Genomic DNA, 21,473 nt, shown 5'->3' with positions numbered 1-21,473 from the left:
ATATGTGGAATTTAGAAAAATGGTACTACAGATGAACCAGTTTGCAAGGCAGAAATAGAGACACAGATGTAGAAAACAAACGTATGGACACCAAGGGGGGAAGGGGTGGGTGGTGGGATGAACTGGGAGATTGGGATTGACATATATACACTAATATGTATAAAATAGATAACTAATAAGAACCTGCTGTATAACAAATAAATAAATAAAATAAAATTCAAAAATTCAAAAAAAAAAAAAGAATATGCTTCCCAGGTTACAATCTTCAGTTTGGCTTGAATAACATTCCCCCTTTTTCCCCTCTTAACTTGATAATTAATTGAATTTTTGTCAACAGGACAATATCTACTGTCATTATTGAAGGCTTGGCTTAGTGGTCCCGAGATAGTCCCAAATTGTTCCTCTGCAGAAGAATTCCCATTTCTCTGGTAAATGTCTCTTTAGTTCTTATGGTGACCTCACTCATGCTAAACAGATGACACCCATTCTCTAGGAGAGGGATGTACCCTCCCTGCTTGTATGAACTTCGGGTTGTTGTAAACAAGGAATACCCTCTGTACATCAGGGCTGAGGTTGACACTCCTTCCCTGGAATTTCACATAGAGTACCAGAGCATATGCCCTGAAGCCAGAGGGCATACAATGTCTCTCAAAGCAACTAGAAGTAGAAGGAACTTGAGTGTCAGGGGGATATAATATTTAAAAAAAATTTTTTATAGCTTCATTGAGATGTAATTTACATATAACACTGTGTACATTTAAGGTATACAATGTGATGATTTAATACATGTACGCATTGCAAAATGATTACCACATTAGGGTTAATTAACACCTCCATCACCTCATGTACTTGTGTGTGTGTGTGTGTGTGTGTGTGTGTGTGTGTGTGTGTGAGATGAGAACATTTACAATCTACTCTCTTAGCAACTTTCAAGTATATAATAAAGTCCTGTAAACTACCATTACCATGCTGTACATTAGATTCCCAGAACTTATTTGTCTTAGAGCTTGAAGTTTGTACGCTTTGCCCAACATCTCATTTCCTCTACTCCCCAGCCCCAGACAACTACCATTCTACTCTGTTTCTACGAGTATGGCTGTTTTAGATTCCACATATAAGGGAGATCATACAGTATTTGTCTTTTTCTATCTGGCTTATTTCACTTAGCATATGCAGAGATATACAATTTTAAATACAAGTTCAACTCCCTCTTAGGCCATTTGATCTTGGGCCAAATAATTAACTTCTATAACCTCAGTTTCCCTCCGTATAGGATGGAGAAAAATCAGCTCCTTCCTCATGAGTTGTGTGACTCAAACAAGATAATATACATAAGGCCTTTTGCACAGTGCCTGGCACATAGTAAGGGCGTAATAAATATTATTAGCAGTATTAATAGTAGCAGCAGCATTAAGCCTCTATCTACTCTGTGCTAGAGACCAGGCTAGGTGATGGAGATACAATTCATTCATTCAATACATATATTGAATATATCTAAAGGCTTTACTTGTGTCATTATTTTTGATATAGAATAAAACCAACAAAGATCTTTGACCATGTGGTGCTTACATTCCAGTGAAGAGACAGATAACCAAGAGTGAAAAAAGCAGCTACTATCCTCAAAGATACAGACTAGTGAACAAGCACAACACTAGGGGAAGAGTGATGGATGCAACCACATGGGCCATCGAGCAGGGTCACCTAACCTAGTTTTGGGGGATCAGGGAGGGCTTGCTGGAGGATATGTGGGAGTTGAATCAGATCAGAGAGTCCTGTATCCTCCTGTGGTAGGTATAATAATGGCCCCCAAAGGTGTCCACATCCTAATCCCTGGAACCCATGGATATGTTATGTTACATGGCAAGAGAGAATGAAGTTTGCAGATGGAATTAAGTTTGCTAATGAGCTAATCTTGAGATGGAGGGATTATCCAGGTGGGCCCAGTGTAATCACAAGTGTCCTTATAAGAGAAAGAGGAAGGCAGGAGGGTCAGAGTCAGAGTGATGAGACGTGAGAAGGGCTCAGTGGGCCATTGCTGGCTTTGAAGATGGAGGAAGGGGCCATGAGCCAAGGAATGCAAGCAGCCTCTAAAAACTACAAAAGCCTAGGAAACACATTCTCCCCTGGAGCCTTCAGAAAAGAATGCAGGGGCTTCCCTGGTGGCGCAGTGGTTGAGAATCTGCCTGCCAATGCAGGGGACACGGGTTCGAGCCCTGGTCTGGGAAGATCCCACATGCCGCGGAGCGGCTGGGCCCGTGAGCCACAATTGCTGAGCCTGCGCGTCTGGAGCCTGTGCCCCGCGACGGGAGGGGCCGCGATAGAGAGAGGCCCGCGCACCGCGATGAAGAGCGGTCCCCGCACCGCGATGAAGAGTGGCCCCCGCTTGCCGCAACTGGAGAAAGCCCTCGCACGAACCGAAGACCCAACACAGCCAAAAATAAAAAAAATAAATAAATAAATAAAATCAAGTAAAAACTTAAAAAAAAAAAAAAAAAAAAAAAAAAAAAAAAGAAAAGAATGCAGCCCTGTCAACCCTTGCTTTTAGTCCAATGAGACCCATTTCAGACTTCTGATCTCCAGAACTGTAAGATAACAAATCGGGGTTGTTTTAAGCCACTACATTTGTGGTAATTTTTTACCCACAATAGGAAATGAATACACCCCCTAATACCTTAAGTCTTGGATAGAGCTGGGGTTCTTGGAAGTCAGGGAAAGCTGGAGCAGAAAGCTCACTTGTCTGACATCCTCCGAGGGTCTTGACTCAAATCTTGGGAAGCCAGCCCTGCAGAGCCTTGTTTAGGCAAATGAATCAAACTTCCCAACCCACACCTTCAGTAATCTTAGTTTTAAAATTTCTTTCTATCCTCCAGCAGTAACTCTGAGCTTCTGCAGTACAGTCTCAATGTAATTTAAGCCTGCTTAATAAATTATTAGTTGACTGGACCTATAAGTGAATCAAGAGTCCAGCTCAATTCAAGTCAGCAAGGACTCTGAGAGCTACTTGGGTTTTAAGGGTTAGGAGAGTGTAGGGCAAAAGGAACCTGGCTGAGCATGGAGAGTAAGGCAAATCAGTCCTCGGGAAAGATCTTCCAATTCTTTGCCTGGAATGTTCTTCTCCCAGCTCATCTTATACTTCTGATATTAGCACAATGGTGAACTACACATGGAGGCCTTCCCCTGATATCTCATCTAAAGAGGCCTCCCCTGGTTATGCTCAGTCTTATCTCCTGTTTATTTCAATCAGAATATTTGACTTAGTCTGTACTTATTTATTTATTTGCTTCTTTATTGTCTACTGGCTTTCTCTTCCAGTAGAAGATAAACTCAGTGAAGGGCAAGACTAACTTATCTTACTTACTGTTCACCACTAAATCCCAGTATAATGTTCTGGATAAATTTTAAAATGAAGGAAGTAATGTATGAACTGAGATCTGAGATCTGAATGAATAGATGTTAACCAGATTAAAAACGGTAGAGGAGTGTGTGTTTGGTGAGAGTTTTAAGAGGGGTGAAGCTTATTGATCCCTCCTTATAACGCTGACCCTGTAGGAGTCTGCTGGGGTCTGTTCTTGAATTTCTTCTCTTTATCAGCACTTAATTCCAGATGGTCTCATCGACAAATCCCACTATAAGCTGATGACCCTCAAATTTATATTTCTTGCTTCTACTTCTCTGAACTCCAAAACTGTACTTCCAGCTACGTACCTCATACCTCCATGAGGATTTCTAATAGGTACCCATTCCTGTTTTTTTTTTTTTTTTTTAACATCTTTATTGGAGTATAATTGCTTTACAATGGTGTGTTAGTGTCTGCTTTATAACAAAGTGAATCAGTTATACATATACATATATCGCCATATCTCTTCCCTCTTGCGTCTCCCTCCCTCCCATAAATCATAGCAAGATCCTTTTTGACCCACCTCCTAGAGAAATGGAAATAAAAGCAAAAATAAACAAATGGGACCTCATGAAACTTAAAAGCTTTTGCACAGCAAAGGAAACCATAAACAAGATGAAAAGACAACCCTCAGAATGGGAGAAAATATTTGCAAATGAAGCAACTGACAAAGGATTAATCTCCAAAATTTACAAGCGGCTCATGCAGCTCAATATCAAAAAAACAAACAACCCAATCCAAAAATGGGCAGAAGACCTAAATAGACATTTCTCCAAAGAAGATATACAGATTGCCAACAATCACATGAAAGAATGCTCAACATCATTAATCATTAGAGAAATGCAAATCAAAACTACAATGAGATATCATCTCACACCGGTCAGAATAGCCATCATCAAAAAAAATCTTCTTCATTTGACAGTATGTTAAGTCATGGTTTAACCCCTTGGGAAAAGAGTGTGAAGGTGGAGAGCTGCCAGAAGGGTTACACAGTGCATTAGTGGAGCTATGTGGATAAAAACACCAATAGCATGAAAGAAGCTTGTGTTATAAAATGTATCATATATTTGCAATGTTGTGAAGTTTTACTGTGTTGAGGAGACTAAATATATGAACATACTTTTCACCAAAAAGAAAAAAAAAAAAGAGCAAATGGTCCTTAACCATAGATAAGCTACTGGTTCTCACTTGCTTTCATGATAAAAAGAAATGTAAATCAAAACTACACTATGGGGCTTCCCTGGTGGCGCAGTGGTTGAGAATCTGCCCGCCAATGCAGGGGACACGGGTTCGAGCCCTGGTCTGGGAAGATCCCACATACCGCAGAGCAACCAGGCCCGTGAGCCACAATTGCTGAGCCTGCGCATCTGGAGCCTGTGCTCCGCAGAAAGAGAGGCCACGATAGTGAGAGGCCCGCGCACCGCGATGAAGAGTGGCCCCCACTTGCCACAGCTAGAGAAAGCCCTCGCACAGAAACGAAGACCAACACAGACATAAATAAATAAATAATAAATAAATTAAAAAAAAAAAAAACTACACTATGATACCGTTTCTCACCTATTAGTTTGGCAAATATTAAAAATTTGAAAATGTACTCTGGTGACACGCCAGTGGAAACATAGGCACTCATACATCACTAGTGGGAATACAAAATTTGGACAGAAAAGTCACAATATCTAGCAAAATTACATAGGCTTGTACCCTTTGGTCCAGTAACCTCACTTCTAGAAATATATCTCAAAGGTATGCCGGCAAAAGCACCACCAAGAATATACTCTAAAGACAAAAAGAACTGAAAAAGAAATTATCTGCTTATAGTATTCTTTTGTTAGTGTTAGTGTTGTTAATATCATTTTGAGAGTGTTGTGAATATTGTGGAATAATGCAAATGACTAATCATGTTGAGAACTAAGATTTTCTATGTGGAAGTACAGAGGAACAGATGTAAGAGTAACAAGGTTAAGTAAATAGACTTTAGTACTAAATTTGAATTAGAAATATCAGGAATTAGTAATATAAAACTCATGAAATATCTGTAGCTCTTTTTTTTTTTTTTTTTGGATTATGAATAGCTTTTATTGGCTTTCCTATATTTTCTGATTTTTGTAAAGTAAACCTGAATTATTATGTAATGAGCAAGGAGTTAAGTAGAAAAGGTAATGCTATCTTTGCATAACCTTAATAGTTGAGAATTAGGATTGACGATATTTGAAAATTTTGCCGCATTTCTTTCCTCTGCTCACTTTCTTTTTTTTTTTTTTTTTTATAGACTGACACCAAGCATTGTACATGGATGACCACAACAAAAGCAACAATGATTGCAATTACCAAACATGAAACACACTCATACTATGTCATAATATTGACATTCAGTCCAGTAATCCTCCACTGTAACAGCTCCTTTACTTTGCAGTGAAAATTGATTTGTATATTCTTTGCCTCTGAGTCCTTGTGGGATTTTTTTTTTTAATTCAGACAGAAAGTCACAAAAATTATACTCATCCTCATCAGTTCACTCAGTCCCATGTAATTAATTTTTTTTTTCATCTTGATCTTTTGTTAGCACTTTTATGAGTTCATCAGTTTTTCATTAGAGTTCTGAAAATGCTTATTCATTCAGTTCAGCAGTACAGTCAGTTACCAGAAACCTGTACTTGTCAGAGTCTTTTCCATGAATTTCTTGAAGATGAAACCCTTTTATAGGAACATACTTGCAAAATCATCAGAGTACACCCAGAACTGTCTGTAAATGACAGAAGACTTAAAAATGACCATGGTTAAAGATTTGATGAAAGTTCATAATAATGCAGTTGACAAGAAAATTAGTTATTTCTGAGATATACATTTTAAAGTAATAACTAGGATTATTACTTATAACCTTATACCAGAACATATAAGATTTTTAGAAGTTTCCTGTAATGTCTGAAACATTTATATTAACATATTTCCATACATATTTCCATACAAATACAAATATAAGATTTTTAGAAATTTCATGTAATGTCTGAAACATTTATATTAACATATTTCCATACATATTTCCATACAAATACAAATATAACATTTTTAGAAATTTCATGTAATGTCTGAAACATTTATATTAACATATTTCCATACAAATAACCCAATGAAAGTTTAGTATTAGTTGTTTTGTTTGTTTTTTTATACTGCAGGTTCTTATTAGGCATCAGTTTTATACACATCAGTGTATACATGTCAATCCCAATCGCCCAATTCAGCACACCACCATCCCCACCTCACCGCAGTTTTCCCCCCTTGGTGTCCATATGTCCATTCTCTACATCTGTGTCTCAACTTCTGCCCTGCAAACTGGCTCATCTGTACCATTTTTCTAGGTTCCACATACATGCATTAATATACGATATTTGTTTTTCTCTTTCTGACTTACTTCACTCTGTATGACAGTCTCTAGATCCATCCACGTCTCAACAAATGACTCAATTTCGTTCCTTTTTATGGCTGAGTAATATTCCATTGTATATATGTACCACATCTTCTTTATCCATTCGTCTGTTGATGGGCATTTAGGTTGCTTCCATGACCTGGCTATTGTAAATAGTGCTGCAATGAACATTCGGGTGCATGTGTCCTTTTGAATTATGGTTTTCTCTGGGTATATGCCCAGTAGTGGGATTGCTGGGTCATATGGTAATTCTATTTTTAGTTTTTTAAGGAACCTCCATATTGTTCTCCATAGTGGCTGTATCAATTTACATTCCCACCAACAGTGCCAGAGGGTTCCCTTTTCTCCACACCCTCTCCAGCATTTGTTGTTTGTAGATTTTCTGATGATGCCCATTCTAACAGGAGTGAGGTGATACCTCATTGTAGTTTTGATTTGCATTTCTCTAATAATTAGTGATGTTGAGCATCTTTTCATGTGCTTCGTGGCCGTCTGTATGTCTTCTTTGGAGAAATGTCTATTTAGATCTTCTGCCCATTTTTGGATTGGGGTGTTTGTTTCTTTGATATTGAGCTGAATGAGCTGTTTATATATTTTGGAGATTAATCCTTTGTCAGTTGATTCATTTGCAAATATTTTCTCCCATTCTGAGGGTTGTCTTTTTGTCTTGTTTATGGTTTCCTTTGCTGTGCAAAAGCTTTGTAGTTTCATTAGGTCCCACTTGTTTATTTTTGTTTTTATTTCCATTACTCTAGGAGGTGGATCAAAAAAGATCTTGCTGTGATTTATGTCAAAGAGTGTTCTTCCTATGTTTTCCTCTAAGAGTTTTATAGTGTCCAGTCTTATATTTAGGTCTCTAATCCATTTTGAGTTTATTTTTGTGTATGGTGTTAGGGAGTATTCTAATTTCATTCTTTTACATGTAGCTGTCCAGTTTTCCCAGCACCACTTATTGAAGAGACTGTCTTTTCTCCATTGTATATCTTTGCCTCCTTTGTCATAGATTAGTTGACCATAGGTGCGTGGGTTAATCTCTGGGCTTTCTATCTTGTTCCATTGATCTATGTTTCTGTTTTTGTGCCAGTACCATATTGTCTTGATTACTGTAGCTTTGTAGTATAGTCTGAAGTCAGGGAGTCTGATTCCTCCAGCTCCATTTTTTTGCCTCAAGACTGCTTTGTCTATTCGGGGTCTTTTGTGTCTCCATACAAATTTTAAGATGATTTGTTCTAGCTCCGTAAAAAATGCCATTGGTAATTTGATAGGGATTGCATTGAATCTGTAGATTGCTTTGGGTAGTATACTCATTTTCACAATGTTGATTCTTCCAATCCAAGAACATGGTATATCTCTCCATCTATTTGTATCATCTTTAATTTCTTTCATCAGTGTCTTATAGTTTTCTGCATACAGGTCTTTTGTCTCCCTAGGTAGGTTTATTCCTAGGTATTTTATTTTTTTTGTTGCAATGGTAAATGGGAGTGTTTCCATAATTTCTCTTCCAGATTTTTCATCATTAGTGTATAGGAATGCAAGAGATTTCTGTGCATTAATTTTGTAACCTGCAACTTTACCATATTCATTAATTAGCTCTAGCAGTTTTCTGGTGGCAGTTTTAGGATTCTCTATGTATAGTATCATGTCATCCGCAAACAGTGACAGTTTTACTTCTTCTTTTCCAATTTGTATTCCTTTTATTTCTTTTTCTTCTCTGATTGCTGTGGCTAGGACTTCCAGAACTATGTTGAATAATAGTGGTGAGAGTGGACATCCTTGTCTCGTTCCTGATCTTAGAGGAAATGCTTTCAGTTTTTCACCATTGAGAATGATGTTTGCTGTGGGTTTGTCATATATGGCCTTTATTATGTTGAGGTAGGTTCCCTCTATGCCCACTTTCTGGAGAGTTTTTATCAGAAATGGGTGTTGAATTTTGTCAAAAGCTTTTTCTGCATCTATTGAGATGATCATATGGTTTTTATTCTTCAATTTGTTAATATGGTGTATCACATTGATTGATTTGCGTATATTGAAGAATCCTTGCATCCCTGGGATAAATCCCACTTGATCGTGGTGTATGATCCTTTTAATGTGTTGTTGGATTCTGTTTGCTAGTATTTTGTTGAGGATTTTTGCATCTATATTCATCAGTGATATTGGTCTGTAATTTTCTTTTTTTGTAGTGTCTTTGTCTGGTTTTGGTATCAGGGTGATGGTGGCCTCATAGAATGAGTTTGGGAGTGTTCCTTCTTCTGCAATTTTTTGGAAGAGTTTGAGAAGGATGGGTGTTAGCTCTTCTCTAAATGTTTGATAGAATTCACCTGTGAAGCCATCTGGTCCTGGACTTTTGTTTGTTGGAAGATTTTTAATCACAGTTTCAATTTCATTACTTGTGATTGGTCTGTTGATATTTTCTGTTTCTTCCTTATTCAGTCTTGGAAGTTTATACCTTTCTAAGAATTTGTCCATTTCTTCCAGGTTGTCCATTTTATTGGCATAAAGTTGCTTGTAGTAGTCTCTTAGGATGTTTTGTATTTCTGCGGTGTCTGTTGTAACTTCTCCTTTTTCGTTTCTGATTTTATTGATTTGAGTCCTCTCCCTCTTTTTCTTGATGAGTCTGGCTAATGGCTTATCAATTTTGTTTATCTTCTCAAAGAACCAACTTTTAGTTTTATTGATCTTTGCTATTGTTTTCTTTGTTTCTATTTCATTTATTTCTGCTCTGATCTTTATGATTTCTTTCCTTCTGCTAACTTTGGGTTTTGTTTGTTCTTCTTTCTCTAGTTTCTTTAGGTGTAAGGTTAGATTGTTTACTTGAGATTTTTCTTGTTTCTTGAGGTAGGCTTGTATAGCTATAAACTTCCCTCTTAGAACCGCTTTTGCTGCATCCCATAGGTTTTGGATCGTTGTGTTTTCATTGTCATTTGTCTCTAGGTATTTTTTTATTTCCTGTTTGATTTCTTCAGTGATCTCTTGGTTATTTAGTAACGTATTGTTTAGCCTCCATGTGTTTGTCTTTTTTACGTTTTTTTCCCTGTAATTCATTTCTAATCTCATAGCGTTGTGGTCAGAAAAGATGCTTGATATGATTTCAATTTTCTTAAATTTACTGAGGCTTGATTTGTGACCCAAGATGTGATCTATCCTGGAGAATGTTCCGTGCGCACTTGAGAAGAACGTGTAATCTGCCGTTTTTGGATGGAATGTCCTATATATATCAATTAAATCTATCTGGTCTATTGTGTCATTTAAAGCTTGTGTTTCCTTATTTATTTTCATTTTGGATGATCTGTCCATTGGTGTAAGTGAGGTGTTAAAGTCCCCCACTATTATTGTGTTACTGTCGATTTCCTCTTTTATAGCTGTTAGCAGTTGCCTTATGTATTGAGGTGCTCCTATGTTGGGTGCATATATATTTATAATTGTTATATCTTCTTCTTGGATTGATCCCTGGATCATTATGTAGTGTCCTTCCTTGTCTCTTGTAACATTCTTTATTTTAAAGTCTATTTTATCTGATATGAGTATAGCTACTCCAGCTTTCTTTTGATTTCCATTTGCATGGAATATCTTTTTCCATCCCCTCACTTTCAGTCTGTATGTGTCCCTAGGTCTGAAGTGGGTCTCTTGTAGACAGCATATATATGGGTCTTGTTTTTGTATCCATTCAGCCAGTCTATGTCTTTTGGTTGGGGCATTTAATCCATTCACATTTAAGGTAATTATCGATATGTATGTTCCTATGACCATTTTCTTAATTGTTTTGGGTTTGTTTTTGTAGGTCCTTTTCTTCTCTTGTGTTTCCCACTTAGAGAAGTTCCTTTAGCATTTGTTGTAGAGCTGGTTTGGTGGTGCTGAATTCTCTTAGCTTTTGCTTGTCTGTAAAGCTTTTGATTTCTCCATCGAATCTGAATGAGATCCTTGCCGGGTAGAGTAATCTTGGTTGTAGGTTCTTCCCTTTCATCACTTTAAGTATATCATGCCACTCCCTTCTGGCTTGCAGAGTTTCTGCTGAGAAATCAGCTGTTAACCTTATGGGAGTTCCCTTGTATGTTATTTGTCGTTTTTCCCTTGCTGCTTTCAGTAATTTTTCTTTGTCTTTAATTTTTGCCACTTTGATTACTATGTGTCTCGGCGTGTTTCTCCTTGGGTTTATTCTGTATGGGACTCTCTGCGCTTCCTGGACTTGGGTGGCTATTTCCTTTCCCATGTTAGGGAAGTTTTCGACTATAATCTCTTCAAATATTTTCTCTGGTCCTTTCTCTCTCTCTTCTCCTTCTGGGACCCCTATAATGCGAATGTTGTTGCGTTTAATGTTGTCCCAGAGGTCTCTTAGGCTGTCTTCATTTCTTTTCATTCTTTTTTCTTTAGTCTGTTCTGCAGCAGTGAATTCCACCATTCTGTCTTCCAGGTCACTTATCCGTTCTTCTGCCTCAGTTATTCTGCTATTGATTCCTTCTAGTGTAGTTTTCATTTCAGTTATTGTATTGGTCATCTCTGTTTGTTTGTTCTTTAATTCTTCTAGGTCTTTGTTAATCATTTCTTGCATCTTCTCAATCTTTGCCTCCATTCTTATTCCGAGGTCCTGGATCATCTTCACTATCATTATTCTGAATTCTTTTTCTGGAAGGTTGCCTATCTCCACTTCATTTAGTTGTTTTTCTGGGGTTTTTTCTTGTTCCTTCATCTGGTACATAGCCCTCTGCCTTTTCATCTTCTCTGTCTTTCTGTAACTGTGGTTTTTGGACCACAGGCTGCAGGATTGTAGTTTTTCTTGCTTCTGTTGTCTGCCCTCTGGTGGTTGAGGCTATCTAAGAGGCTTGATGGGAGGCTCTGGTGGTGGGTAGAGCTGACTGTTGCTGTGGCGGTCAGAGCTCAGTAAAACCTTAATCCACTTGACTGTTGATGGGTGGGGCTGGGTTCCCTCCCTGTTGCTGTGGCGGTCAGAGCTCAGTAAAACCTTAATCCACTTGACTGTTGATGGGTGGGGCTGGGTTCCCTCCCTGTTGGTTGTTTTGCCTGAGGCAACCCAACACTGGAGCCTACCCGTGCTCTTTGGTGGGGTTAATGGCAGACTCTGGGAGGGCTCACGCCAAGGAGAACTTCCCAGAACCTCCGCTGCCAGTGTCCTTGTCCCCACGGTGAAACAGAGCCACCCCCCGCCTCTGCAGGAGACCCCCCAACACCAGCAGGTAGTTCTGGTTCAGTCTCCCCCAGGGTCACTGCTCCTTCCCCTGGGTCCCGATGCACACATTACTTTGTGTGTGCCCTCCAAGAGTGGGGTCTCTGTTTCCCCCAGTCCTGCCACAGTCCTGCAATCAATTCCCACTAGACTTCAAAGTCTGATTCTCTAGGAATTCCTCCTCCCGTTGCCGGACCCCCAGGTTGGGAAGCCTGACGTGGGGCTCAGAACCTTCACTCCAGTGGGTGGACTTCTGTGGTATAAGTGTTCGCCAGTCTGTGAGTCACCCACCCAGCAGTTATGGGATTTGATTTTACTCTGATTGCGCCCCTCCTACCGTCTCACTGTGGCTTCTCCTCTGTCCTTGGACATGGGGTATCCTCCTTGGTGAAGTCCAGGGTCTTCCTGTCAATGATTGTCCAGCAGCCAGTTGTGATTCTGGAGCTCTCGCAAGAGGGAGTGAGTGCACGTCCTTCTACTCCGCCATCTTGTTTAATCTCCCTAGGTACCCATTCCTAAGGCCACTAACCCCCACTCCAGTCCCTGGAGCCAGACAGAGCCTTACAGATACAAACTGTGTCCACAAGTGACACCAATCAGTGATGGGTCAATTGGATGAGGAGAAACCAACCGTGTCCCCAGCACTCCCTTTTCACCTTCCCCTATTTAATATTTCCTCAAAGCACTTTTTACCATCTGATATATTGTATATTTAATTGTCTGTTTATTGTCTTCTCTCCCTATAAGGCTATAAGCACCCTGTGGGCAGAGAATTGATCTCTTTTATTTTCTGATGTGTCTCTAGCAACTAGACTGGGGCCTGGCATGTAGTAAGTTCCACTAAATACTTGTGGAGTAAGTGAATGATTGAATGATTAAATGCTTTTACCCACATAATCCCATTTGAACTTCACCTCAATCTTTCTTGAGACCATTATATTCCACTTACATATATGAAGATCCCTAAAACTTAAATGATTTTCCCAGCTCATATAACATATAGTTAGAAAATCTGGAGATTAAATTAGCTTTCTGACTCCAAAGCTTGGTGCTTTCCATAACACGGAATGCCTCCACCACGTGGGCCTGGTTACATCACAAAAACTGCCTTCAATCTGGCTTCCAGTTCTTAAGAGTAACTGAAAAATCCTTCTTTTAAAAAATAACTTTATATGCTTATGTAAAAATGAGTATGTTTGTTATGAAAACATAGAAAAATATGAGGATAAAAATAAGATACTGCCCCCATACCCCATCAGCTAGGACACTGTAATCAACTGGTGACAATCAATCTTATTGTGATGACTCTTAAAATCTGTTCTTTCCCTTTTCAGTTTCCCCAAATTGGCAAGTATTACCATGATTGATCCAATTTCTTAGACCAAAACCTAGGACTCATCCACAATCCCTCTCTTTATCTCACTCCCCATATCATCAAGTTATACAGACTGCTTTGAAAGTATGTCTGAAAGTATGTCTGGAAACTGACTATTTCTCTCACCTTGACCACTGTCATCTTAGTCCAGGTGACTGTATCTTACTCGCTTGGATGGTGAAAACAGCCCCATCATAGATTTCTTGTTTGGACAATGACAAAAGCCTCCTCAAATATTCTCCATTTCCTTTTTTTTTTTTTTTTTTTTTTGCCCTACTAGTTTTATTCCCTACACCGTAGCCAGAGTGTTTTAAAAACATAAACTAAATTACTTTCTGACTCAAAACATTTCAGTGATTTCCCATACTTAAAATAAAAAATTCTTACAATAGCAAAAAGGGCCAGTAAGCAACGGTCACAAAATCCTTTTAATTTCTTAAACATACCAAGCTTATATCTACCCCAGGGCCTTTATACTTACTATTCTTTCTGCCTGGACCGCTCTTATCTTAAATGTTTGCATGCTCTTATCTTAAATGTTTTCCCTTTACATCACTTAAGTCCACACTCAAATACCACCACCTTAGAGTGGCTAGCCCTGACCTTCCCACCTAAACTAGTCCCTGGTTGCCACCCCTTACCATTATCTATTCCTTTACTTGATTATTCTTCATAATACTTATCATTATCTAAAGGCAAACTATATAATTATTTGTTCCTTTTTTGGGGGGTTGTATTTACCACTAAAATGTAAGTTGTATGAAGGCAAGGATTACTGTCTTGCTTTTATTTATTTATTTTTGGGGGTCTTTTTCTTTTTTTTCTTCTCACTACTTTGTCCTCAATGCTTAACATAATGTTTAACACATACTAGGTGCTCACTAAATATTTGTAAAAGAATGAATTTGCAGATAGAGGGATAGATAATTTTACATAAACGGATCATAGTCTTTATGCTTTTAAAAATAAAAAATACTACATTGAACATATATTTAACAGAAGAAAAAGAAGTTGAAATAAAGCTGAAGGAATCACTTACCTTTGGAAAAATGTTTCTTCACAAGACGAAATATTAGTTGCCAACTAATGGCTCTAAAGAAAAGAAAACCAGAAATCATTAAGGGATGGTGATTATGTTGCTATGTTTTTTCAACAACATTTGTAGAGAAGGAAAAAGAGTGTAACAGAAACAATTTAAACTTAAATGAAATTTATATTTTCAAGATTATTAGGTTGATACCTTTTCAAAGTGCATTTATCTGCCCTTTGCAGTAAGTTTCATTTACTCATCAAAACCCGCCACAAAATCAAAGCTGTCAGTGTCTCTTATAAAAAGCCATGTGCTCCTGATGCTCCAAGGCTGTGCTGAGCTCTTTGTAATGCTCTTCTTTTTTTCTTTTATTTTTCTTCCTGAACTCTTCCTTTTGCCACCTCCCTGCTATTCTGCCTTCCTGAATGGCTTTCTCTATATTCTCTGATTTTCATCAGTGTTCCCTGCCCCCAACACCCTATATGCTTCAGGACTAGATAGAAAATGCCAAATGATTGGAGCTTGACCTCTTTCTTACATAAATGGAGCTTGGAAGCAATAGGTTCAAGACCAGTGTTGTGCTCATCAAATGGCCCAGGCTCCTTCTAGCTTGTTGCTCTACCTATCTCAACACACACTTAACTTATTGTCCAGACAGATGTTCCAGCCCCATTGTCACAGTCACAATCCAACCACCAGGAAGGAGCACACCTTCTTCCTTCAAAAGCAAACTTCCCACCCTCACACCCTGCTGGTAAGAATGGATAAATGAAATGTGCTAGATACATATTCAGCAATAAAAAGAAACAAAGTACTGATCCATGCTGAGACATGGATGAACTTTGAAAACATTACGCTAAATGAGAGAAACCAGTCACAAAAACCCCACATATTGTATGATTCCATTTACATAGGGTGTGTGCATTATATCTCAATAAAGTTGCTTAAAAAAATAAAAACAAAAGCAAACTTCCCACAGTTTTACACATGACTCCCACTTACATCTCATAGGCTAGAAAGCAGTCACATGGTCATGCCCACACGCAGGGAAGCTAACAAATGCAGTCTTTATCCCAGCCAGCCAGCCAGCCAGCCAGCCATGTGCTCAGCTAAAAAACCAGAGGTCCTGGTATAGCACAGGGAACTATATTCAACATGTCGTAATAACCTATAATGGAAAAGAATCTGAAAAAGAATATATTATATATATGTATAATATATATATAACTGAATCACTTTGCTGAACACCAGAAACTGACACAACATTGTAAATTAACTCTACTTCAATTTTTAAAAATCAGAGTTTCTCTTACAGTAAAAAGAGAGGACAGATATTACAGAACACTGACCATCTCTGACCCACCCTTTGTCAGACCTTGTACCTTGTCCATCTACCCGCAGAGGATCACTGCATGTACTTCTCAGGAACATGACACTTAATTTTAGGTAAACTGATCTCTTTCCCAGAGTCTGTACAGGGATGTGTTGGCTCTGTGTTCTCATATATTTTAGGTCAAAATTCTCTTCATTTGGCAGCCATTCTTCATAGTTTTGTTTTGTAACTCTTGCCTTGTTAATTGAAGGTGGAAGTTTCTTTTTTACTTTTTGCCCTTTTATTTTGCTTTCAGTTGGTTTCAGGACTTGGAAGTGAATTCAAAATGCCCTTTCCCTGCTATCTTTAACTGGAATTTGCCAGAAGAAATATTCTTGAATATGCTTGCCTCTAAATGCAACCCTTCCGGGGTTTCTTCTATTTTTGGATCTAGCGGGACCTCCAGGGTTGGATGTTCACTGCTCTCTGTAAACAAGCTGCTCCTCCCGACCAGATAAACTTCCCTCAGAACTTCGCCCCCCAACACACATTATCTGCTCCAGTCACGTCTCACTTGTCAGTCACAGTTTTGTATCATCTGTAGAGTGCTGCGCACACGTCAGTTGTATTTATTTCCCGTATTGCCTTGACTAGGATGCCGTCCCACTTTGCCCCTTCCTCAGGGCCCTCAGGCGCAACCCGTTAAATCTAAATGCCGCCCGTTTGCCCCCAGGGCAGCTCTTCTTGGGCTATGGTACCACCTGCTGCCCAAGTTGAAAACATGGGAGCCGGTCGAAATTCTCCCTTCTCGTTCACCTCCCGCGCTTACTCACCCTCGAAGCCCTGTCACTTCTTTGCTGCTGATCTCACCACGCGTCCTGCTTCTCCCCTGCACAGCCGCTGCTTGGTTCTGCGCCCCTTCACCCCTGCCGGGACCGGCCCTGCTGCCTGGAACTCACCCACGCCAGCTGCACACCTCGTGCTCTTCCTTCAACGCAACCACGTCGCGCCTCCCGCTCGCCCCTCCCTACTACCCTTCAGACCCTTTATTGGGTTTCCATTTTCCTCGGTTAATTCCAAACATCTGTCCCGGAAACAAGGCCCTCCAGCACCTGACGATCACTGTCTTTCTCACCTCTCTTCCCCAACACCCTTCCTTCCTGCTGGCTTTGCCAAACAATGAGCAGTCTTTCAAAAGACTGCATTTTTTTCCCTCCAATTTTAAAAAATTATGGTAAAATACACCAGCATAAAAGAGTGTTTAAACAACTCCTCTCCCTCCATTTAGAAGCTAGCTGACTCCTATTTGTGTTTCAAAACCAAGTGCAGGCATCATTTTCTATAAAACTTTTCTATCACTTACCTCTGGTCTGACTTCTGTTGTACCTTTCTTGTGTTTCCTTAGAAAACTCTGTGCATACTTCTCTACAAACAGCATTATGATGTCACTTTTGGTTTATTTGTTTGTCTTCCATGATTAAAGCATAAGGCCCTTAAGACCAGGGACAATATCTTGTTTCTGGATTCCCAGTCCTTAACCTATACTTGGTATATAACAGGGATTAAACAAATTCTGAAGAGTAATAACAAAAAATGAACTATCTCCTCTCTATTTACATTTTGTTGACCTTATAACAGGGCAGGAAATGACTCACTGGAATTCCAGAAATCCAGGCTCTTCCACATGCCCCCACTAACCCTGCTTCCAACAGGGCAATTGTTGGTTTAGTGACACGTTGATTCAGATTGCCCTCTAGCTGATGGAAAACGTGCATGGCATGGACTCTGAATCCGTTCTGTGTACCAGTGTTGCCTAATTTGTCAATAGCCTGTACCTGTGTAATCCTTACTGGGAGTAAAGAGGTTCTTTCTGAGTTTGAAAAAACTAATGTAATATGTGTTTACTGATACGACATCATGTGAGGTATGAGGGTATCAGGGTATTAGGTTAACTGGAAAAGAGGAGCCTGAATCCAAGTGATCTGGTCATCTGCGATGACGGGACCAACATACATCAGACTCTGAGCAGCCTGTTAACTGGACCAGTAGCAGTCTATGGGTCCAAATGTAGTAAGGGGCAACTATATTTCATTGATTCTAAAGGTGCTCTTGATTTCACATTTTAATGTTTCTGAAACAGAAATGCATCTTAAAACAGATGGCATCTTAGATTCAGAGAAATAAAACATTATAATAAGAAGTATAAGAGAAATCCAACATCACTATTATACCAGAGAAATATAATAACCAATATTAATTGATTTAATCGTAACTGAGCATGGAATATCACACATTAAAACAAGAAACAGAGTAGAGAAAAGCAATGAATGGCTAAAAGCTTGAATTTGCATTGACTGTGGGAGAATTTTCAGTGACTTGATAATAAAAACCATCATTTATGAGCCCCTCCTAATTGCCAGGGAAAATACATACATTATCATTAATCCTCACCCTCCTAACCTGGAAGGTAGGTGGCGTTAATTCCATTTTTTAGATGAAGATCTGAGAAAGTCTGGACCTGCCCAACGTCACACAGCTAGTATATGTCAGATATGATCAGATTTTAAAACCTATTGCTGAAAAATTGTATAGATGATCTTATTTGCAAAGCAGAAATAGAGACACAGACATAGAGAACAAACGTATGGATACCAAAGGGGGAAAGGGGGGTGGGATGAATTGGGAGATTGGAATTGACATATATACACTACTGATACTATGTATAAAATAGATAACTAATGAGAACCTACTGTATGGCTCAGGGAACTCTACACGATGCTCTGTGGTGACCTAAATGGGAAGGAAAGCCAAAAAAGAGGAGATATATGTATACGTATAGCTGAGTCACTTTGCTGTACAGTAAAAACTAACACAACATTGTGAAGCAACTATACTCCAATAAAAATTAATTTAAGAAATAAATAAATAAAACCTATTACCTTTATTTTATTCTATGCTCCCTCCTGAAGAAAGCACTGACCTTAAAGATAAAATTAATTGTTACCTAAGAACAAAAAATTTTTTTTTCAGTTTGAGCAACTAGATCATCATTGAAGAAACATATTCCTTCTGTGTTAGAAATTAATGGAGAAGATAAATAGGAAAGAGAGTCCTGAGCAAGCTTCTTGGGTTTTGTTTATAAGGGCCCTGAGAATGGAAATTCATGAGGGTTATTTCATCCTAAATGACCAAAACTATGAAGTTAAGTCCAGCTTCACTGAAAATTCAGAGCTAGAAATGACCACCCAATATAATTTTTGTACCGATTATGTAAAGGCCTTTGAGACTTAAAAGTTGATATCTCTAAGCCTAAAGGCATTTTGTCCTAAACCTTTCTTGCTGTGATTTTAAATCTGTAGAAATACCAATAAGACAGGACCTATGCATGCACTTGAATCCATCTCTCCCGTCTCCTCCTCCTACAACAGCATCAGCTTCAACCTAGCCTGAGTTTACCAAGATCCCTTGAAAACTCTAGATTGAATTGTTGACTCTGTAAGTGGCCCAATTGCCTCCAGTTCTGACTGTGCCTGAAGCTAGGATGTTCCCTTCCCCTTACTAGCCTGTTCCAATTCTAGACTTCTGATGTCCTAGCTTGCTTTGACCTGGGATATTGCCTTGAAACTGAGTTTTGACTGTTGCATGACCTGAGGCAGGGTTTGAAAGACACCTATGAGCCAAAAAGTACTTACTAGTCATCATGCTTCTATTTTATCAGGAAAATGTATGCTAATTATTGATGCTTTTGTGCTTGTGTATATATTCTTTTTTTCAAAAAAGACAGCTTTATGGGAATTCCCTGGTGGTCCAGTGGTTAGGACTCAACACTTTCACTGCCAGTGCCCGGGTTTGATCCCTGGTAGGGGAACTAAGACCCCAGAAGCTGCACGGCACAGCCAAAAAAAAAAAAAAAAAAAAATACAGCTTTATTGAGATATAATTCACATACTATAAAGTTCACCCATTTAAGTGTACAGTTCAGTGGTTTTTATAAAATACAGAGTTGTGCAATCATCACTGCAATCTAATTTCGGAATATTTTCATCACCCTTCAAGAACACTCCCTAGCCATTTGCACTCACTTTCCAGACCTACGCCATCACTAATCTATTTTCTGTCTCTATGGATTTGCCTATTCTGGACATTTCATATAAATGGAATCATATAATACATGGTCTTTTGTGTCTGGCTGCTTTCAATGTTCATCCATGTTGTAGCAAGTATCAGTACTTCATTTCCTTTTTATGGCCATAAAATATTCCATTGTATGGATATAACACATTTTGTTTATCCATTCATCAGTTGATGGACATTTGGCTTGTTTCCACTTCTTAATTATTATGACTCATCCTATGAACATTCTTGTACAAGTTTTTGTGTTTACATATATTTTCATTTCTCTTGGGTAGACACCTAGGTGAAAGTGCTGGGTAATACGGTAACACTATGCTTAACATTTTGAGGAAATGCCAAACTGTTTTCCAACGTGGCTGCACCATTTTACATTCACACCGGAAATATATGAGGATTCCACCTTCTCCACATTCTTGAAAACACTTGTTATTATCTTTTTAATTTTACCTTACTAGTAGGTGTGAAGTGGTATGTCACTGTGGTTTTGATTTGCATTCCTCTGGTGACTAATGATATTGAGAACCTTATCAGGTGTTTATTGGCCATTTGCATATCTTCTCTGGAGAAATGTTTATACAAATCCTTTGCCCATTTTTAAATTGGGTAGTCTTTTTATTGCTGAGTTATATGAGACTCTTTCTGACCTAACTTTGTTAATATAGGAGGTGCCAACCATGGCCACAATCCAAAGCTAGCTGCTATTCTCTTGGGCGGAAACCCTTTAAGATCTCTCTTTCCCAGGCTAACATCTCATCTGTGGGAAACGCCCACACACCCTTTGACCTTAGGAATTCTGAGAGTATAGGCCATTCGAAATTAGCGGCAGCCATTGTCTCTCAAAGACTTCCCCAGGTGTATCTCAGCCCTCAGTACATTGTGCTACCCCAGTCCTGGGAACACTTGTCAAACTCTCTAAATTGTTTTCATGAAGTCCCCCTTGCTCGGTTTGCCATGAGGGGCAAGCATCCTCCTTTTATTCCTTTTGGTGAGAGTAGCGAAACACACAACCTTCTGCCTACTCACTCCTAAGAAATACTGTTTCTCAACTTCAATCTTATGAGAATTTCCAGGAGGATGAGGGGCTAAGGCTCAGAAACTATTTTTGAAGCAACTATTTTTAGCAAATTATTTTTGCAGCAACTCCTGATTGGTGATCTAGCACCATGCCTTGGAATGCGGTCATGTTTGGTAACTATTGCCTGGATGGCCCAGCTGAAATGTAGACAGAGAGTTCCATTTTAATCCACACATTTTATTACACATCTTTAGAGAATGATTTTGCCTTAATGCAACGTAAACTCAATTAATGTTCATAACCACTCTGAAAGTGAGTATTGTGATCTCCATGTTACGAATGAGGAAATAAAGTTGGGGAAATGTTAAGGGACTTGCTCAAAGTGATATTTCCTTGATTTTACCTCGGCAGTGTGCAAATGGACGCTTAGAGCTGCAATCCAAATGGCTCCAAATTTCATAGCCTGTGTGTGGGGCTAAGAAAATCGTGGAGCTGATGCCCGTGGTTTAGTCTCTGAAGGGACATGCAAGTGAAGAGAATAATCTGTCAAAAGTAATTAAAACGGAACTCCATTATTTATTTCTGTCTTTTAAAGAACATTAAGCCA

At 38.9% G+C, this 21,473-nt stretch overlaps 1 protein-coding gene across 1 annotated transcript in view; it reads right to left on the bottom strand.

Moving 5' to 3' along the window:
* Window positions 1-16,626, bottom strand: part of CPN1 (carboxypeptidase N subunit 1) — a 58,902-nt gene extending 42,276 nt beyond the window's left edge. The window contains exons 1-2 of the mRNA XM_057531104.1: window positions 16,551-16,626; window positions 14,415-14,467 (exon numbers count right to left, since the gene is read on the bottom strand). The gene's annotated coding sequence lies outside the window, so the exon portion shown is untranslated. The remainder of the gene's footprint in view (window positions 1-14,414; window positions 14,468-16,550) is intronic.
* Window positions 16,627-21,473: the final 4,847 nt, after the last annotated feature.

The sequence above is a fragment of the Balaenoptera acutorostrata genome, chromosome 16, assembly GCF_949987535.1.
Source record: "Balaenoptera acutorostrata chromosome 16, mBalAcu1.1, whole genome shotgun sequence".
Lineage (NCBI taxonomy): Eukaryota > Metazoa > Chordata > Mammalia > Artiodactyla > Balaenopteridae > Balaenoptera > Balaenoptera acutorostrata.
Note: the sequence above shows the minus strand (reverse complement) of the source record. Positions and strands in the feature narration are given on the sequence as shown.